The 16057-nt window shown below is 34.0% G+C and overlaps 1 long non-coding RNA gene across 1 annotated transcript in view; it reads right to left on the minus strand.

Annotated features, from left to right (window-relative positions):
* LOC308610052 overlaps positions 1–16057 on the minus strand; it is a 1140458-nt gene that overhangs the window by 3890 nt on the left and 1120511 nt on the right. The window contains exons 5-6 of the long non-coding RNA XR_014014394.1: positions 3615–3836; positions 2006–2094 (exon numbers count right to left, since the gene is read on the minus strand). This is a non-coding gene — a long non-coding RNA (uncharacterized lncRNA). The remainder of the gene's footprint in view (positions 1–2005; positions 2095–3614; positions 3837–16057) is intronic.

The following is a 16057-nucleotide window of genomic DNA, read 5'->3' on the forward strand; positions in this document are numbered from 1 at the left end:
CCTCTCTATTCTCATTTCAGTCCCATTTTTCCTCTTCTTAGATAACTGGTATCATGAATTGAATATAAATACTTTGAATCCATGCTTGAACTTTTTACTATATGCAAATGAATCCATGAAAAACACATGATTGCTTTGAGTTTTAAAAATTTGTAGACATGTCATCATGCCAAATATGTAATCTTAAAAATCATTTATCATGTATATAATTAATTATTTCGAGTGAAGTATTGCATTGCATCTTAAAAATAGTTTATATATGTCTTTTGTAAGCAGCATAAACTGGAATTTTTAAATTTATTTTTATTGTCTCTGTGATCAAATGTATTGTGATTATTGATCTATTTCTCCTTTATTTTTCCATGTTTCATCCCTCCCGGTACTAACTTCGTTTAAACACATTTTTCATTCTCTTTTTATGGTCTACCTTTTTATGAATCATATATGAAGTCTTCATTTTTAGTGTTTTCTGAAAAATTTGACATATATTTCTAACTTGAAAAAGTCTAAAACTAATTATCTCATCTTCCTCCTAAGCGGTTCATGGACCCCTCAAATTTTAAATCTGATCTCCAGTATTTCAGTATATTATCTAGTGTTTTAGTTTTACTTTGTACATACCCCCATTGGCTATTATTTTTTACACTCAACCGTTATTCAGATTCATTCCAACATTACAAATTTCTTTGCTGGTCACTGTTCAGTGCACCTTCCTACTTCTTTTTATTATGCTTATTTTCTTTCTTACTGAAGAACATTCTTTGTACAATGGTCTCCAATCTTGCCTAAAACACATGAGAATTATGTGAGAACTTTTTAAAGCTCCCATTATTGAAACACCGCCTAGATCACTGGTTAAAAAAAAAAAAATCTCCAAGTATTGGCTTCAGGCATCAGAATATTTTTTAATGCCTTCAGACAATTCCAATAGCTGCTGCTACTGCTTTAGTCATTTTGTTGTTGTTGTTGTTACAGTTTGTGGGTGGTAATTCCTCTTTGTCTATGAATGAAAATTTCTTTACTTCTTGTTCTTGAGTAGTTTTTTAAAATGAGGTGTAGAATTTTAATTTGGACAGCTATATGTGCTCAGTACTTTGAAGATATTATTCTATTGTTTTCCAGCATCTACCTGTTTTCTGATAAGACAACAGCATCTACCTGTTTTCTGATAAGACAACAGATATTTAAAGCCAGCCCTCAAAAACAAGGCTTATTATTTCCAGGGCCCCCTTGAATTTCTTGGTTTCAACTCCTCCTCACTATTCTAATGTTGAATTTGTTTTTTCTCCTTAAATCCTGAGACTGGGGATCCCCCCCCCCATTTTTTGTAAGCTTGTTCATTTTCTTTTTATGTGTTGCTACAAGTAAAAGCAACATATAAAAGAAAACACAAGTATAACAAACTGTGTGTTCAGATTGCAAGAAAGGATTCTCAATATCAGTTCAGCCTATCCTATTGACTGAAAGCATTTACCTTGTTTCTTTTACAACTAACTTGAATATTATGAGTCTTACATCTAATATACAGTACTCTTCACCCTTCTTGGAACGTCTATGCTCAATAAGGACATTAGTTGATTTGTCACTAATATTGCTTTCCCTACATGTGAGTGCATTCAGAGTTCTATCCTGTCCCATATACATAGCATAATCTTATATTTTGTATCTAACTGGCATCAGTTTTCCTTTTTTTTTTCGATTTACTTTTAAGGTTTACTTTTAGCAGGACTGTACTGAAACACTCTTACACCTTAATAGATCTAATTGTCTGGACTTAAAATAATAGATTTCTCTATCACAGGGGCATTTGTCTGTACAGATACTGATTTCTGTTCTCTGCACATGTTTTCATGTTATATGCCCAGTGTAATATGAAGCGAGTTAATTTATTGTGTTGCATATAGTAAAGAATCCAGCAGAATAATGTTATTTAGGGTTTTTTTTCATTATTTCTATGAATAACAACAACATCAACAATAATAGTAATAGAAAAGATAATTTCTACCTATAGCAAGTCTCAGTTTTTTCTTAAATGCAGTAGAAGGCCCTTCACACTCTATTTGTCAGCTTGGCTTCAGGTTTTCATATTGTTGGCTAGAAGACAGATAAAGGGGATTATGGACAGAACTGAGCCTGGTTTCTGCTAATCTCCAACTTGAATTCTTTCAAGGGTTGCAAAATATGATTCAAGTATTTCACAGGCCTTTATAACCTTTGTCATCTGTCTGGTATATGTGCCATCATGGGTGGATTTGGAACTGACATTTTATATCTCTGATCTCAACTGTATAAATATTTGTTTAGACTGACTATCAACATAGAACACAGACATTCTCTTCTGATGTATGGATGATAGAATAGTCCTTAACTGGGCCCCTAAGGATGGGGCAGGCACAAACTAACAGAGGGCAATGAGGCAAATTTTCAATGAACTCAGATTTTATATTTTCCTTTAGGTAAAAGAGTGGTTGCTTCTATACCAAAAAACTATTTCTTATAATTTGGGTTACATTAAAAATATCTCAGATATACAACCATTTATCTGAATCTATAATAGTGACTTGGTTTTCTCAAATACATTATATATGGAGTCCTTTAGACTGGAATTAAATTAATCATGGTTGTCATTTTTTTTTTCTATAGACTTCCCAGCTATTTTCCCCTAGGAAAACTCTCTTAAATAATCAAGAGAAATATTTTAGGCAACATTATGTAAATCATCACCCTTATTAGATGAATTAATATTCTTGAAGTTATAGCTCATTTCATGGAAATCAGATTAACCTGATGTTATGGGCATTGTCATTTATCAGTAAGTTATTTGTTAATATGCTCAGTATGTGACATAAAATATGTAACTTTAATAAGAGAATGGATCACCTCAAATAATTTAGCAAATCTTGTAAATGATAAGGATTAAAATTGTGGATGTATAAAGGACACAGAAGCTTGGAGAACTTTAAAACCATCTATTTCTCTCCTGTTTCCCTCACAGAAGGAAATGAAGGCTGACACTTTAGCATGGTTTGGAAATCCTTCTAAAAATTATCTGACTTTCCCTTAGAATTAACAAGTAATTTAAAGTTTTAAGAACTGCAGAACTGATCACATGAATTACCATAATTTAGTCAAGAATTTTTTTGAATATCCACCTTTTGACAAACATTGTACATATATATATACCAGGTTGTAGAGATGAATAAAATCATCCTTAGTCTCAAATAACTGAAAGAAAAATCCCCCAGTATTAGTGAATACTGAGGAATTAAGGATGATGCTATGAGAAAATTTTTATAATGTGAAATTTATTAAGTTAAATAAAATATTGTGCTTTTGAGATTAGAATGACTTGGTTTTGTTCTAATGATACTGATGATAGACAGTGGTTGTATTTTGCAGAAGTTTTATGGGAGCAAAATAAAAACTTGATAATGTGATATAAATTTGGTCCCCCAAGGCGATTTTTATTGTTATTTCTATTGGTGTTGTTAATGAGAGAAATTTCTGTGAGCTATTAGAAAAAAAATGTGGATATCAATATCTAATCAAAAAGAAGGACAAAATAATGGATAATTAGAGAATATATATAACCAGTAAGTTAAAAATATACTCACATGCTAAGGAAGCACAGTGGTGGAAGTTTTGCTCATCATAAAGCTTTAACAGTGAGTAGAAGGTATCTTGGTGTCTTGGGTGTGGGAAGATATGCTAACAACCAGTGATAGATCCGTTGTAAAATTTGGAACTGTTCCTTTGGTATTAAATTTCACTTAAGACCTGTGCTTCTGGACAGGATGGAGTAACAGGAACTGGATTTACTCTCCTGGCTTAAACTGCTAAAAGTAAAAAAATATATATATATTAAACAATACTTTTAGACATTGAACAACAAACAGCACAAGACAACGGTTGTATAAAGCTGTTAATTATAATGATAACCCATAAAAACCAGTGGCATAATGTTTTGTGTAATACAGTTAAATGTTGGTGTTTGAACAAGTCCCTGGTCACCTGTGAAAAATAAAGGTGGATTCTCTTTTCATATTTATTAACAAAATGAATTTCATAGGGATGCAGTATTTAAATATGTTAAAATACTACAATTACTAGAAGAAAACATTTTTGTTTTATTTAATAAAAGTTAATTTTTAAAATTTTTTATATTTTTATGTGTTGCATTTATTGCTTTAAGATTACACAAATATGTTTTGATATAATTTAATACATGCAGCATCAACTAGAGTATTCAGTACACAGAGTATTCAATGGGTATAGGCTTAGTAGTGGGACCAAATTAGCCCTAGACTAAATTGTTTCACTTGCAGCCTAATAAGGCTTACAAGGAAGCCTCAAAATGATCAAACTATTTCTTAACTACCTCTTTGAGCAAAGTTACAAATATTTACAAAAATACAAATACGCCCTGCAACCAGTAAAGTAAAATTCACAATATCTGACATGCAATCTAGAATTACTAGGGATGCAAAGACGAAGGAAAATATAACCCATAACAAGGAGAAAAATTAATTAATGAAAACAGACTGAAAAAGGGTACAATCAGTAAACAAAGACATTCAAACAGTTATTATAACTAATTTTCATAGGTTCAAAAAGTTTAAAGGAAAGCGTCAACATCTTAAATAGACATACAGAGGATATAAAAATAACCCAAATTGAGTTCCTAGAGATGAAAAATATAGTTTCTGAGATGAAAAATAAACTGGATGGGATTAAAAGAGATGAGGCAATGCAGAAGCAAAGATTGACCTCCCTGCAAAAGCAAAAGTTTGTTATTATAATCTGTCCCACTGAGTAGTCCAAATATAAAGTCTGAAATGAAAAATGCCAGCTTGGTCATCTTTTTCCATTTCAAGTTTGCTTTACCCTTTCTGGTTTGTGCTTCCAAAAATAATTAAAGTATAAAATTATGAAAATTGTATTCAATGGTATTAAAATTAAGCATCTATCCATTTTATGGATTGCCCTGCATAATGCAAATATCTAAAATCTAAATATTATGTGTATATAAACATATATGTATACGTACATATATGGATATATATCTCACTAGCAGAATGAAAAGAAAATATGAAAGTACAACACAAGTTGTGGAGGAATATAGTGAAGGAAAGTAAAATGATAGTATTTTTGTTTTTAGATATAGTTGCCCTACGCAGTGGAAAAAGGATATACGGATTAGCATATTTTATTTTCTGAGAAGCATGAATCAATTTAAAAGATGAATTTAAAGAATCATTAATTTAAATACATAATCAGTCTTCAATTTTTTTGTTACTGACAACATCCCCTTTAAGATTTTCAAAATGCTGAAAGGTGGGATTCCAAGATTTTTAGTTGCTATAGAAGCAATTATTAGCAAATCCTTTCTTCTAATCTCATTACAGAAAATAGTGCCCTTTGTGCCCAGAGAACTCCCATTAGAACAGATAGCTAGTGGGAAGCAGCCACATAGCACAGGGAGATCAGCTGGGTGCTTTGTGACCACCTAGAGGGGTGGGATAGGGAGGGTGGGAGGGAGGGAGACGCAAGAGGGAAGTGATATGGGAACATGTGTATATGTATAACTGATTCACTTTGTTATAAAGCAGAAACTAACACACCACTGTAAAGCAAGTATACTCCAATAAAGATGTTAAAAAAAAAAAAAAAGGAACTGCATTTCGGAGCAGCTCAGAACATAGGGTATACCACTCTGGAGCTATCCGACATTTCCTGTGTCTGATTAAATATTGTGTATATATGCTATGTATTTATATCTCCATCTAAATATACATCTGTATCTCCTAAAATACTCTCTCACATATAATGAAGTCACAGTTTCCAGATAGTTGTTCTGGTAGTCATTAGACAAAATATAGTCTCATTTATTTAAAAAATGTGAAATGAGAGAAATGTATGAAAAACTTGATCCATCTTCTGACTGAATTTGTGGTATTGGTACCTTCAGAAGAGGAAATAATTAATTTATTGTAAATTATTTTATTCCTCATTTATTAGAGAGGAAATTTATAAACTGAAACTGTTAGGGCTTAAAGGGTTTTTTTCCAGAAGATAATATCTGTGGTTCTCACCTTACACTGAGCAGTATATCACTAGTAAACAATCAGACAAATAGGTACATTATTAAGTTATTTTATTTTCACCTGGCTTTTTAATACTATCATCTGATATACATCATATTAATTGACACTGCAATTTCTTCCTTGATTTGTATATTTTTTTCTACAAACACTTTGCATTCCAACTTCCACGTATCTGATTTACTCATCCCTGTGATGGTCTTCATCTTCAGACATCTTGCTGTCTGGGCTGTTCAACCCTGTGACAGTAAAAGCACACTCACTAGGGACTAGGAGTTTGAGAAGGACTTAGAAAATTGTTTGGAACCTGAAAAAAAGGGCTCCAGAATATGAAAACAAATCTGCAAAATGGAGATCAAAACTTGTGTAATTAATATTTTCAACTAATATTACTACAACAGCAATGTTACTCAGCTTTCATATAGTTATCTCTAAATTATATTGGATATGTGACTTGGGCACATTTTAATGCATTTGATAACATTTAGGGTAAAGCTTCTAAAAGGGCAATTGCCTAGGACTGAGGAAGGTTTAAAAATGGCCCTGCACAGAATGAACTAGAAGTGACTTCAATGGGAGGCTGAGGCAGAGATGCTGGACCCGGAGAGTGACAGAGCAGGCGTACATTGGAGAGAGCTTTCCTATATAGGAGAGCCAAGAATGTGTTACTTATTGAGGGGGGAGCATGAAGGTAGTGGACCCTATAATGAGAATCCTAGGATTGCTCCTAGATTTCTAACTTGGATAAATGATAGGACGGTACTCTTTGGTGAATACTAAAGGAACAGCAACAGCAGCAAAAGTCTAAGAATGGAACTTTAACATATCACAATGCCACCTTTAAAGTAAATTTGGCATTCTTCCCTTTTTGAATGAATGAAAATACATTAATTAAAGACATACACGGGCTTCCCTGGTGGCGCAGTGGTTGAGAGTCCGCCTGCCGATGCAAGGGACACGGGTTCGTGCCCCAGTTTGGGAAGATCCCACATGCCGCGGAGCGGCTGGGTCCGTGCGCCATGGCCGCTGAGCCTGCGCATCCGGAGCCTGTGCTTCGCAACGGGAGAGGCCACAGCAGTGAGAAGCCCGCGTACCACACACACACACAAAAAAGACATACACATTCACACACCTGCTAATATCTGCTCTTCTGCAATCGTGTTTTCTGTATAGTGTCTAAATATCTCTTCCAGTTGAAGTAGTGCTTAAACACTTCAATATGCCTCTTTTCAGCCAAAAAGAAAAACTGTCTATGACTGTTTCAACATATTTTAAATATATGTATAATCATTGCCAACTTGTCTGCTTTGCAGATTCTAGTTTCCTATACAATATTTAATATCTCCCTTTATTGAAAATGTCATTGCTCAGTATTATGATTGTTTTTCATTTTGATTATATGTCTGAATATTAGAATTATTGATTAATCTCTTTATTAATGGAATAATCTCAGCACAATGTTCAATACACTTCTTCTCTACCATTATTATATGTTATTTTAAAGATTTTCCATACAGTTACTTTAAATGGGATTTTCAGATTTTTCAGGCTTTTTGAAGTCAGTAGGATAGGCTCCAGTGAGTAAAAGAAATGCTGAAGAACAACAATATGAATTAAACAAATTTAAGTAGTTAAGAAAGCACTAATCTAGTCATTGGGAAATGTATACTAATATTTACATAGTATGTATATATAAATCAATAGTTTCTAAATGAGATAATCTACTGAACAAAATATCTTAAAATATGAATGAAAAGATGTTGTAAAATCTCTATATGATTAAAGTACAAAAATTTTTATAAGCTTGGAAGATAAATAATAAGTGCATTTTTGTCTGGGAGACAAGTTGTTATCTGGGAAACCTCAAGACATTTTGTAGATTATTGAAATCACTTTACTATCAATCTTGAGCATTTCTCCTATCAACTCTATAATTAGTATTGGAAATTACCATGATGACTCTATTTCACTATCAGGAACATTGAAGAAACTATTTCAAGTGCTAAACATTGGTTTTAACAAATAAAAAACAATTCATCTGAAGAAGATGTTACAATGAGCTGAGGAATTAAAAGATCTCAAAGTAGAGAAATTTCACTGACTGCAGTATAAACAACTTGAGGGTAGAGAGTGTCTGTTTTTCCTGTTTGCCCTCCAAATTTGGGAACAGTTTTATATGCACGGTGCAGGGTAATAAGCAAATGTTTAACAAATGAAAAGTACTGAATTCATTACCTTGTGGTACAAATTAGGATTTCTTTTGTACTGTAACTAGAAGATTTTAACTTCAGCATTATGAATTATTAAGGTCTTTATCTGATTCCCAGCTCTGTGTCAACCAAACTTATTTGAGTGATAATTAGAGGACTTCATGTTTATCCTATCTTCTAGGATTTCACTTTTGCATATCTGTTAATTCATAATTTTGACATTTTTATAGCACAACCAAAGACTATAAAAACACATAGAGCAAGCACTTGCCAAAGAACTCTAAATAAAACACATCTCAGATATGAAATTAGATCCATGCTTGGTTCTACTTCTAAGTGCTTCATCTAAAGAGAGACGTGCAACACTGCTGCATGAATTAATCACCTAGGGTGACTTTTAAACCTACCAACAGCTGGCCCCTCTATCATATCTGATTTTATTCAATAGTCTAAGTGATAATAATTTCTGGATCAAGAACTTTATTTTACTGGTTGTAAAGGTGGGCACATGCACACGCACACAATCCCCAGTGCTTTTAAAAATTGTGGGACAGAATTAATCATAACTATTGAGTTTAAATGCCATTTATCAACTTATTAAAGTGCAAGCATGCAGGGAAAATAAGCTAAAGACAAGACTTTCGTTTTTCAATTTATTTTTTAGAAGTCTTGTAGAAATCTTTATGAAATTAACACAAAATGGTGGTACCAAAAATCTTTTTGCTTTGTTTATTCCCTAGTCTGTGGCAATGTAAAGAGTGGAAGTTAACCCGGAATTTAAGTTAAGGAAAGCTATATTGTATTAAGTTTAGCCAAAATTCTCTAACTTGCCCTATTTTTTCAAATAAATAAACTTTCTATTCTCTTCCCTCTCTCCTCATCTCCCTTAAGGTATGTCAACTCTAACCCCGCCCCCCCATACACACACCTTGTTGCCTCTGATATTATCTCCTCTACTAGAGGCGCTTTTGTACTTATTGCTACACGATAGTTCAACAATAAAATGTGATAAATGCAGGCAAAGGTGTTTCAAGAAAGAAGGTAAATGTCCTTACACGTTTTCAACATAGAAACAAAAAGTTTACAAAACAGCAAAATTAAAAAAAAATAGTTATAGATAAAGTTTGCAGATAATGTTGTCATCCCTCTTAAAAGAAGAGGGATAAGGCACAGAAGAAATGTAGTGTTGAGGACAATGAAAATCAGCAGTTATTGAAATCTATTTATGCTGCATTCAATGGATTTAGAAGACAGAGGCTTGAGTGCTGTCGTTATTACTTGTTTGCCATTTGATGGTGGGCAAAATATTTAATTTCATTGGGTTTCTCTTTCTATGCCTCTAAAATGTGGATTCCCAGGCTAAGAAAATATTTCAAATCTTTTCTAGGTCTAAAAGTCACAGACCTTAGTGTACCCTTTCTAAAGGCCACATTTTCACAAAAGATAGCATTCTTGTAAAACACCTTCATAGAAAGAAAAAGCTATAGTTAGAAAGCCCACTCAGTGTCCAGGGTTTTCTGAAGTCGTACTGCTGTTTGTAACCAGGTGTAGGCCAGTAGGACAACACATTTGCTTTAATAACTGTCCAGATTTCTTGGAGTTAAAGATAAGTCTTTCATTATTCTAAGTGTTGACCTAAGAAATTATTGAAAATAAGAATTGTTCTAATTTACTTCTTGAATTGCCCAGTTCTTACATGGCCTGACACGAAAGGCGATTTAAAAGATTGCATTTAAGTTTGGACATATAGCCTTCATCCTGCTGTTTCATCACAGACCTCTTACAAGATAAACACGTGCAACCATTTTGAGTTTCTGAATGGGAGTGCTCCTTATAGTATTTTCCCCTTATAAATTTCTTGCCAACTTACTCCAATTTGAATGCAGGTAGAAATTTATAAATTTCTCCAAGAACTTATTTTTATTTTTATGAATCTTACTGATTTTGTGTTAATACCGAGGACTTTATCAAATTCATAGACATTTGATCGAATAAAAAGCAAAAGCATAATTCGGAAAAATCCAAAAACCTCAAATAGAAAATAAGATGCTATGTTGTTAGTAACAGAAATTAGCACAAATAGACTGAAAAACTGACCACCATTGTAAACTGAGCTTTTAACTATGGCAGTCGCCAGGAAAAGGAGGGTTACTCCTCTTTTTTTTGCCTTCTTTTAACAATCTCGAAAATTAAAGAAAGATTGAAATGACAATAAAAATAATTTATTTCCCAAACCATTTGAGAGTAGTTGCTAACACAATGCAATGTCTCCCCCAAATCCTCTAGTATTTCCTACAAACACATATCCAAATATAATCATGAAAATAAGGAAATTAACACTGACACATGACCACAGAGCTACTAATCCTCAGACCCCTTTCAAGTTTTGTCAATTATCCCCATCATGTCCTTCATAATAAAAGGATCAGCCCAGTGTCACATGTTGCATCTAGTTGTCCTGTCTCTTTAGTTTTTTAATCTGGAAAATTTTCTCAGGCTTCCCTTGAATCTCATGAACTAGAAAGTTTTAAAGAATATGGATCAGTTATTTTGTAGGATTTAGCTGTTTGTATTTGTCTGATGATTATTCAGGATATGTGTAGTTGGCAGGAATAACACAGTGGTGAAGCTCTGTTCTTCTCACTGCTTCCTATCAAACAATTTTGGCAAACTTTTAACCTGTAACCTTACTGGAATATCATGTGACTCATTTGATTAAGGTGTATCACCCAGTCTTCTCCATTGTAAAGTTATTTTTTTCTCCTTCATTATTAATAATTTTTGTGGTAAGGCACTTTGTAATTATGTAAATATCCTGTTCCTCATCAAACATAATTTACTCAATTTAAGTATTTAAATCAGTATGAACTCATAGACTCCTATTTTATTCAATTGAGTATAATATATTTCTGCCATTATTTATTTTGAGGCTGAGATTGTTCAAGATTTGTCCAGTGGAAACCCCTTCAGTTTGGCTTCTATATCCTTTGATGTTTCCCAATTATTCTGTGATAACTCCCTTCTTTTTTTTTTTAACATCTTTATTGGAGTATACTTGTTTTACAATGGTGTGTTAGTTTCTGCTTTATAACAAAGTGAATCAGTTATACATGTATCCTCATATCTCTTCCATCTTGCATCGCTCTCCTTCCCACCATCCCAATCCCACCCCTCTAGGTCACAAAGCACCAAACTGATCTCCCTGTGCTATGCGGCTGCTTCCCACTAGCTATCTATTTTACATTTGCTAGTGTATATATGTCCATGCCACTCTCTCACTTTGTCACAGCTTATCCTTCCCCCTCCCCATATCCTTAAGTCCATTCTCTAGTAGGTCTGTGTCTTTATTCCCGTCTTACCCCTAGGTTCTTCATGACATTTTTTTTTTTTTAGATTCCATATATATGTGTTAGCATACGGTATTTGTCTTTCTCTTTCTGACTTACTTCACTCTGTATGACAGACTCTAGGTCCATCCACCTCACTACAAATAACTCAATTTCGCTTCTTTTTATGGCTGATCCCTTACTTCTTGAAACAATAATATGTTCTAGGGTCATCTTATATTTTCCCTGTAGCGGTTCTAGAATCAGCCATTTCTCCAAAGACCTTTAGTTCCTTCAGTTGGAGAGCTGTATTTAGAAACCAAGATCTGGACACTAGGTGTATTCATTGCTCTTGGGAAGCAGTGGTCCCAGGTACTCTCAATAGGCAGAGCTAGGGGATTTATGTACATATATACATACACACATATGAAAACACATATTCATAACCATTTACACATATTCACAAACACATTCATAAACATATGCATACATATAGTCTATGTTTTTTCTATAATGTCTCTATATTGAAAATCATGTGTTCACATTAACATCCTCCATTCCCTTTCAACACCCTTTCATTCTAGTTTTTGCCCTTTTCATATTTTAACTCCCTCCACAGATATTAAAATAACACTGATTACCATATTCTTAATATCCTTAATTATTTGATCAATCTTCCTGTATTTAAGTAAATTCTTGTAGCTGCCACTTTCCCATCCACACATTTTCTCCACCTGGCACGGGTTAGGACAATCTGTACACAGTGGTTGCCAAGGCCACTTCCTCATGTGGATGCCCTTTCACACGAATCAGACTTCAGCAGTCAACTCCAGGCTCCCTTATGCAGACATCCTCTCCCCTTCCTCAGACTCTGAGACCCAATGCCAAGTCATTTGGTTCCTTGAATGCCCACCTCCCCCATGCTGACAAAGGGTTATTTTACCTCACTTAATGGACTAATTTGTTCAAGAAGGGAAGGGATCACAACACTATAAAGCAGTTATACTCCAATAAAGATATAAAAAAAAGGGAAGGGACAAGGAAGGGGATGAAGAAAGGGAGGTGGACAGGGATGAACAGGTATCTTTCCTTTCTAAACAATATTTGAAGAGGCCCTTCATTTAGAAGTTGCAAAGACATTATGAAGTAGCAGCTGAAGAACTGAAACAATGACATATATTTACACATCTGTATCCCTACATCTATGACACACAATGTACACCTAATTTTATAGCAACCAAAATATAATTTAACAAAACTTATGATGCTTAGCCATACACTTTAATACTCAGCAACTTAAAAAAATGTGCAGTGCCATTTGGCTGTTAACTATCATCCATTTATATGAATGGATGTGTAAAACTCCTAGCCAAGAGTGCTTGGGATAGCGTCTCTACTGATCCTTACTGGATCCTCTTCTTCTTTTGTCACTCTTTTCAGTCATTTGTTGATTCTCGATTGTATCTCATTGGTGACTTGCATGACCATTGGTAATCATATCTGGGCAAATACCCCAGCTTGGTGTCTCTCAAAGGGCTGACTGAAAACCACCTGCAACAGAATCAACTGTAGTACTAGATAAAATTCAGGTCCACAGGCCCTGTTCTGATTTCCTGCTCAGAAGCTCTTTAGAGAGTAATGAGTATTTGGAAAATACCTTAGCTAATTCTCACACATTAACACTGAAACCATGGTGGAGTTTGCATGTCTACAATTCCTCAAAGTTCACGGTTTAAAACACATAGGTCTCACCAACTACAGTTCTTTTATTTTAGCTTCATCAATTCACATTTGTTATTTAACCAACTTGGAAATGGCCAGATGTGTGAATAGCCGCCAAAGTAAAATGTATCTATCTTTTGCAAAAATGTCTTCTACCAAATGTCTCTACAAAATGAAATGTAAATACCTTCTAAGATCTTGCTTGGAGGAACCTTACAGATTTTTTAAATCTTCCAGGTTTTAGGGAATAGCAAGTGCAAAGGCCCTGATGTTGGGAAAGCCACTGCAGAAAGAAAATCTGGATGTGTGTGTGAGAGAAGAGTAGTAGTAAACGAGCTTGGAGAGTAGGGCAGAAGAAATACTGAATAAAGCATGTGGGACAGGTAAAAAGTTTAATTTTTATTCTAAAGTGATGGGAACAGGTTTTGGGAAATAATGTGATATGATTCATGTTTTTTTTGTGATTATTCTGGCTATTGTATTGGTTATAGACTATAAGGATTGGGGCAAGAGGGGAGGAAGCAAGGAGGTTGTGGAAGAGGCTGCCTATTGCATTAGATGAGGCAAGCAATGATGGCTTGGAGTAAGTAAAGACGGCAAGAGTAAGGTGAGAGGTAGGTGGATTCAGGATGTATTTTCAAGTTAGACTGGCAAGAATTTCTGATGCACTGGACACAGGAATTGTGGGAAAGTGAGAGTTCAAGGATGAATCTAACATTTTTGGCCTGAGCAACTGGATGAGTTATGGAGCCAGGAAAAACGGGAGTGCAATGGATGGATCAAAGCAAAATATTTAGTTTTATTTGCTAAGTTTGAAATGTCTATTATGCATAGATTGGAGATATTTAGTGGGAAATTGGAATTAGGAGTCTGGAGGTTAGGTGAGTGCTTAGGGCTAGAAGTACGAATTGGGGAATCATAAGTCATCTTCCCATTCAAGTAATGGGACTAGATTAAAACTCATGAGTAGTTAAGGTAGATGGAGAGTGAAGGGGGCCAGGAATGAGCCTTAGGGCATTCTAAAAGACATTGAGGGATGGGAGGCATCACCAAGGGAGACTGCCAAGGAATGGTGAGTGAGGAGGGGAGAAATCTAGGAGAGGATGGTGTCCTGGTAGCCAGTGAAACAAAATATTCATTCTGAAAATGATGAGGTTCATTTCCCAAAGTTTCGTGAATTGATGATCATTTGAAACTTGGTATTTTAAAAAGAGCTTTAGCAAACAGAAAAGAGAATAATTTTCTATCATGAGTGATTGATTGCAGTAGCATGGGGAATGGAAAAGTTGTGAAAAGGGAATCAAAAATCTATGTAAAAGACAATTTTAAACAAAAGTATTCATTTAAAAAACAAGTACACAATATTTAGACATTATATTTTGTCTTTGTGTCAACAGCAGCTACAGCATGCTGTTAAGTGAAAGATGAAGGATTACAGTTTAATATCAAATCAGGGAAAAAGGTGAAATAGTTGAATTCTTTGTAGATTTTTAATAGATTTCAAACCTCTATTGGTTTTGAATAATGCCATATTTCAAACATACTTTTCTAAATAATCATAACAATTTTAGAATCAGAATAAACCTTATATAACCTTATATAAAACTTATTTAAATGCACATATAGTTCATTTTTACGGGTAAAACTAGGACTCTGGTCTTCTGATTACCAGTACTATTTCTTATTGCAACACACTGTTTAAATGTATAGATGATTGAAAAAAAGAGCATACCAGTGATCTCTTAAATGTTTTACAAAATATTAAGTAATTACAATTAGGGGAAATAAAGCTCATGAGGATTAAATTACAGGAAGAGTTTATAAGAGGGCAAACAAGTAGGAGATGTTTTTCCACACAGATAAATATGAGGTTTTAGTAGAAAATGACCAAAACTGCATTTATAAGGTCATGATACTAGCTAAATGAAATAAAGACAACCATCATGTAAATAACATATAATTTTGAAGGTGAATTTTGAATATGGAGACTGGTACAGATTAACATCTGATTATAATAAAAATCAGACAGGCAGGGTAACAAGGTCTTCTTCATCCAATCACAGCTTATCAGGAATAAGGGAACCTCTTGATACTTTGGTATGTGCCATTTTAGGACAATGAACTTGGTACAAAGTGAACACCTGATACAAGAAATAGTTTAGAAACATAAATATGATTCAAGAAATTCATGGATGGTGAAAGCTATGTTGCATTATTTCAAAAAGTTTTAGACAAGAAATATGCTGTCATTGGAATTGGTGTTTCTCAATAAGTAATGCATCGTTTCTTCCTGTCCACTTTCGAGATTTTTTTTGTCTCTACTTTTCAGAAGTTTCGTTGTAACGCGTCTTGGCAAGGATATCTTTGCGTTTTTCCTCTTTGGGTTTGTTCAGATTCTTGAATTTGTGTTTATGTCTTCTAAAAAATTGGGAACTTTTTAGCCATGATTTCTTTGAATACTTTGTCAGTCCTACTTGCCCTCTGTTTTCATTCTGGAACTTTGATGATATGAATGTTAGTGCTTTTGTTACTGTTTACAGGTTCTTGAGATCCTGTTCTTTCTCCCATCTTTACCCCTCAGTCTATTTTTCTCTGTACATTTGGTACATTGTATTGATCTCTTCTAAGTTCATGATTCTATGCTTTGTAATCTCCAGTCTACTCTTGAGCAAAGTTTTTTTTTTTTTTTTTGAGCAAA

This window comes from Mesoplodon bidens (assembly GCF_964165515.1).
Source record: "Mesoplodon bidens genome assembly, contig: HAP1_SCAFFOLD_81, whole genome shotgun sequence".
NCBI lineage: Eukaryota > Metazoa > Chordata > Mammalia > Artiodactyla > Ziphiidae > Mesoplodon > Mesoplodon bidens.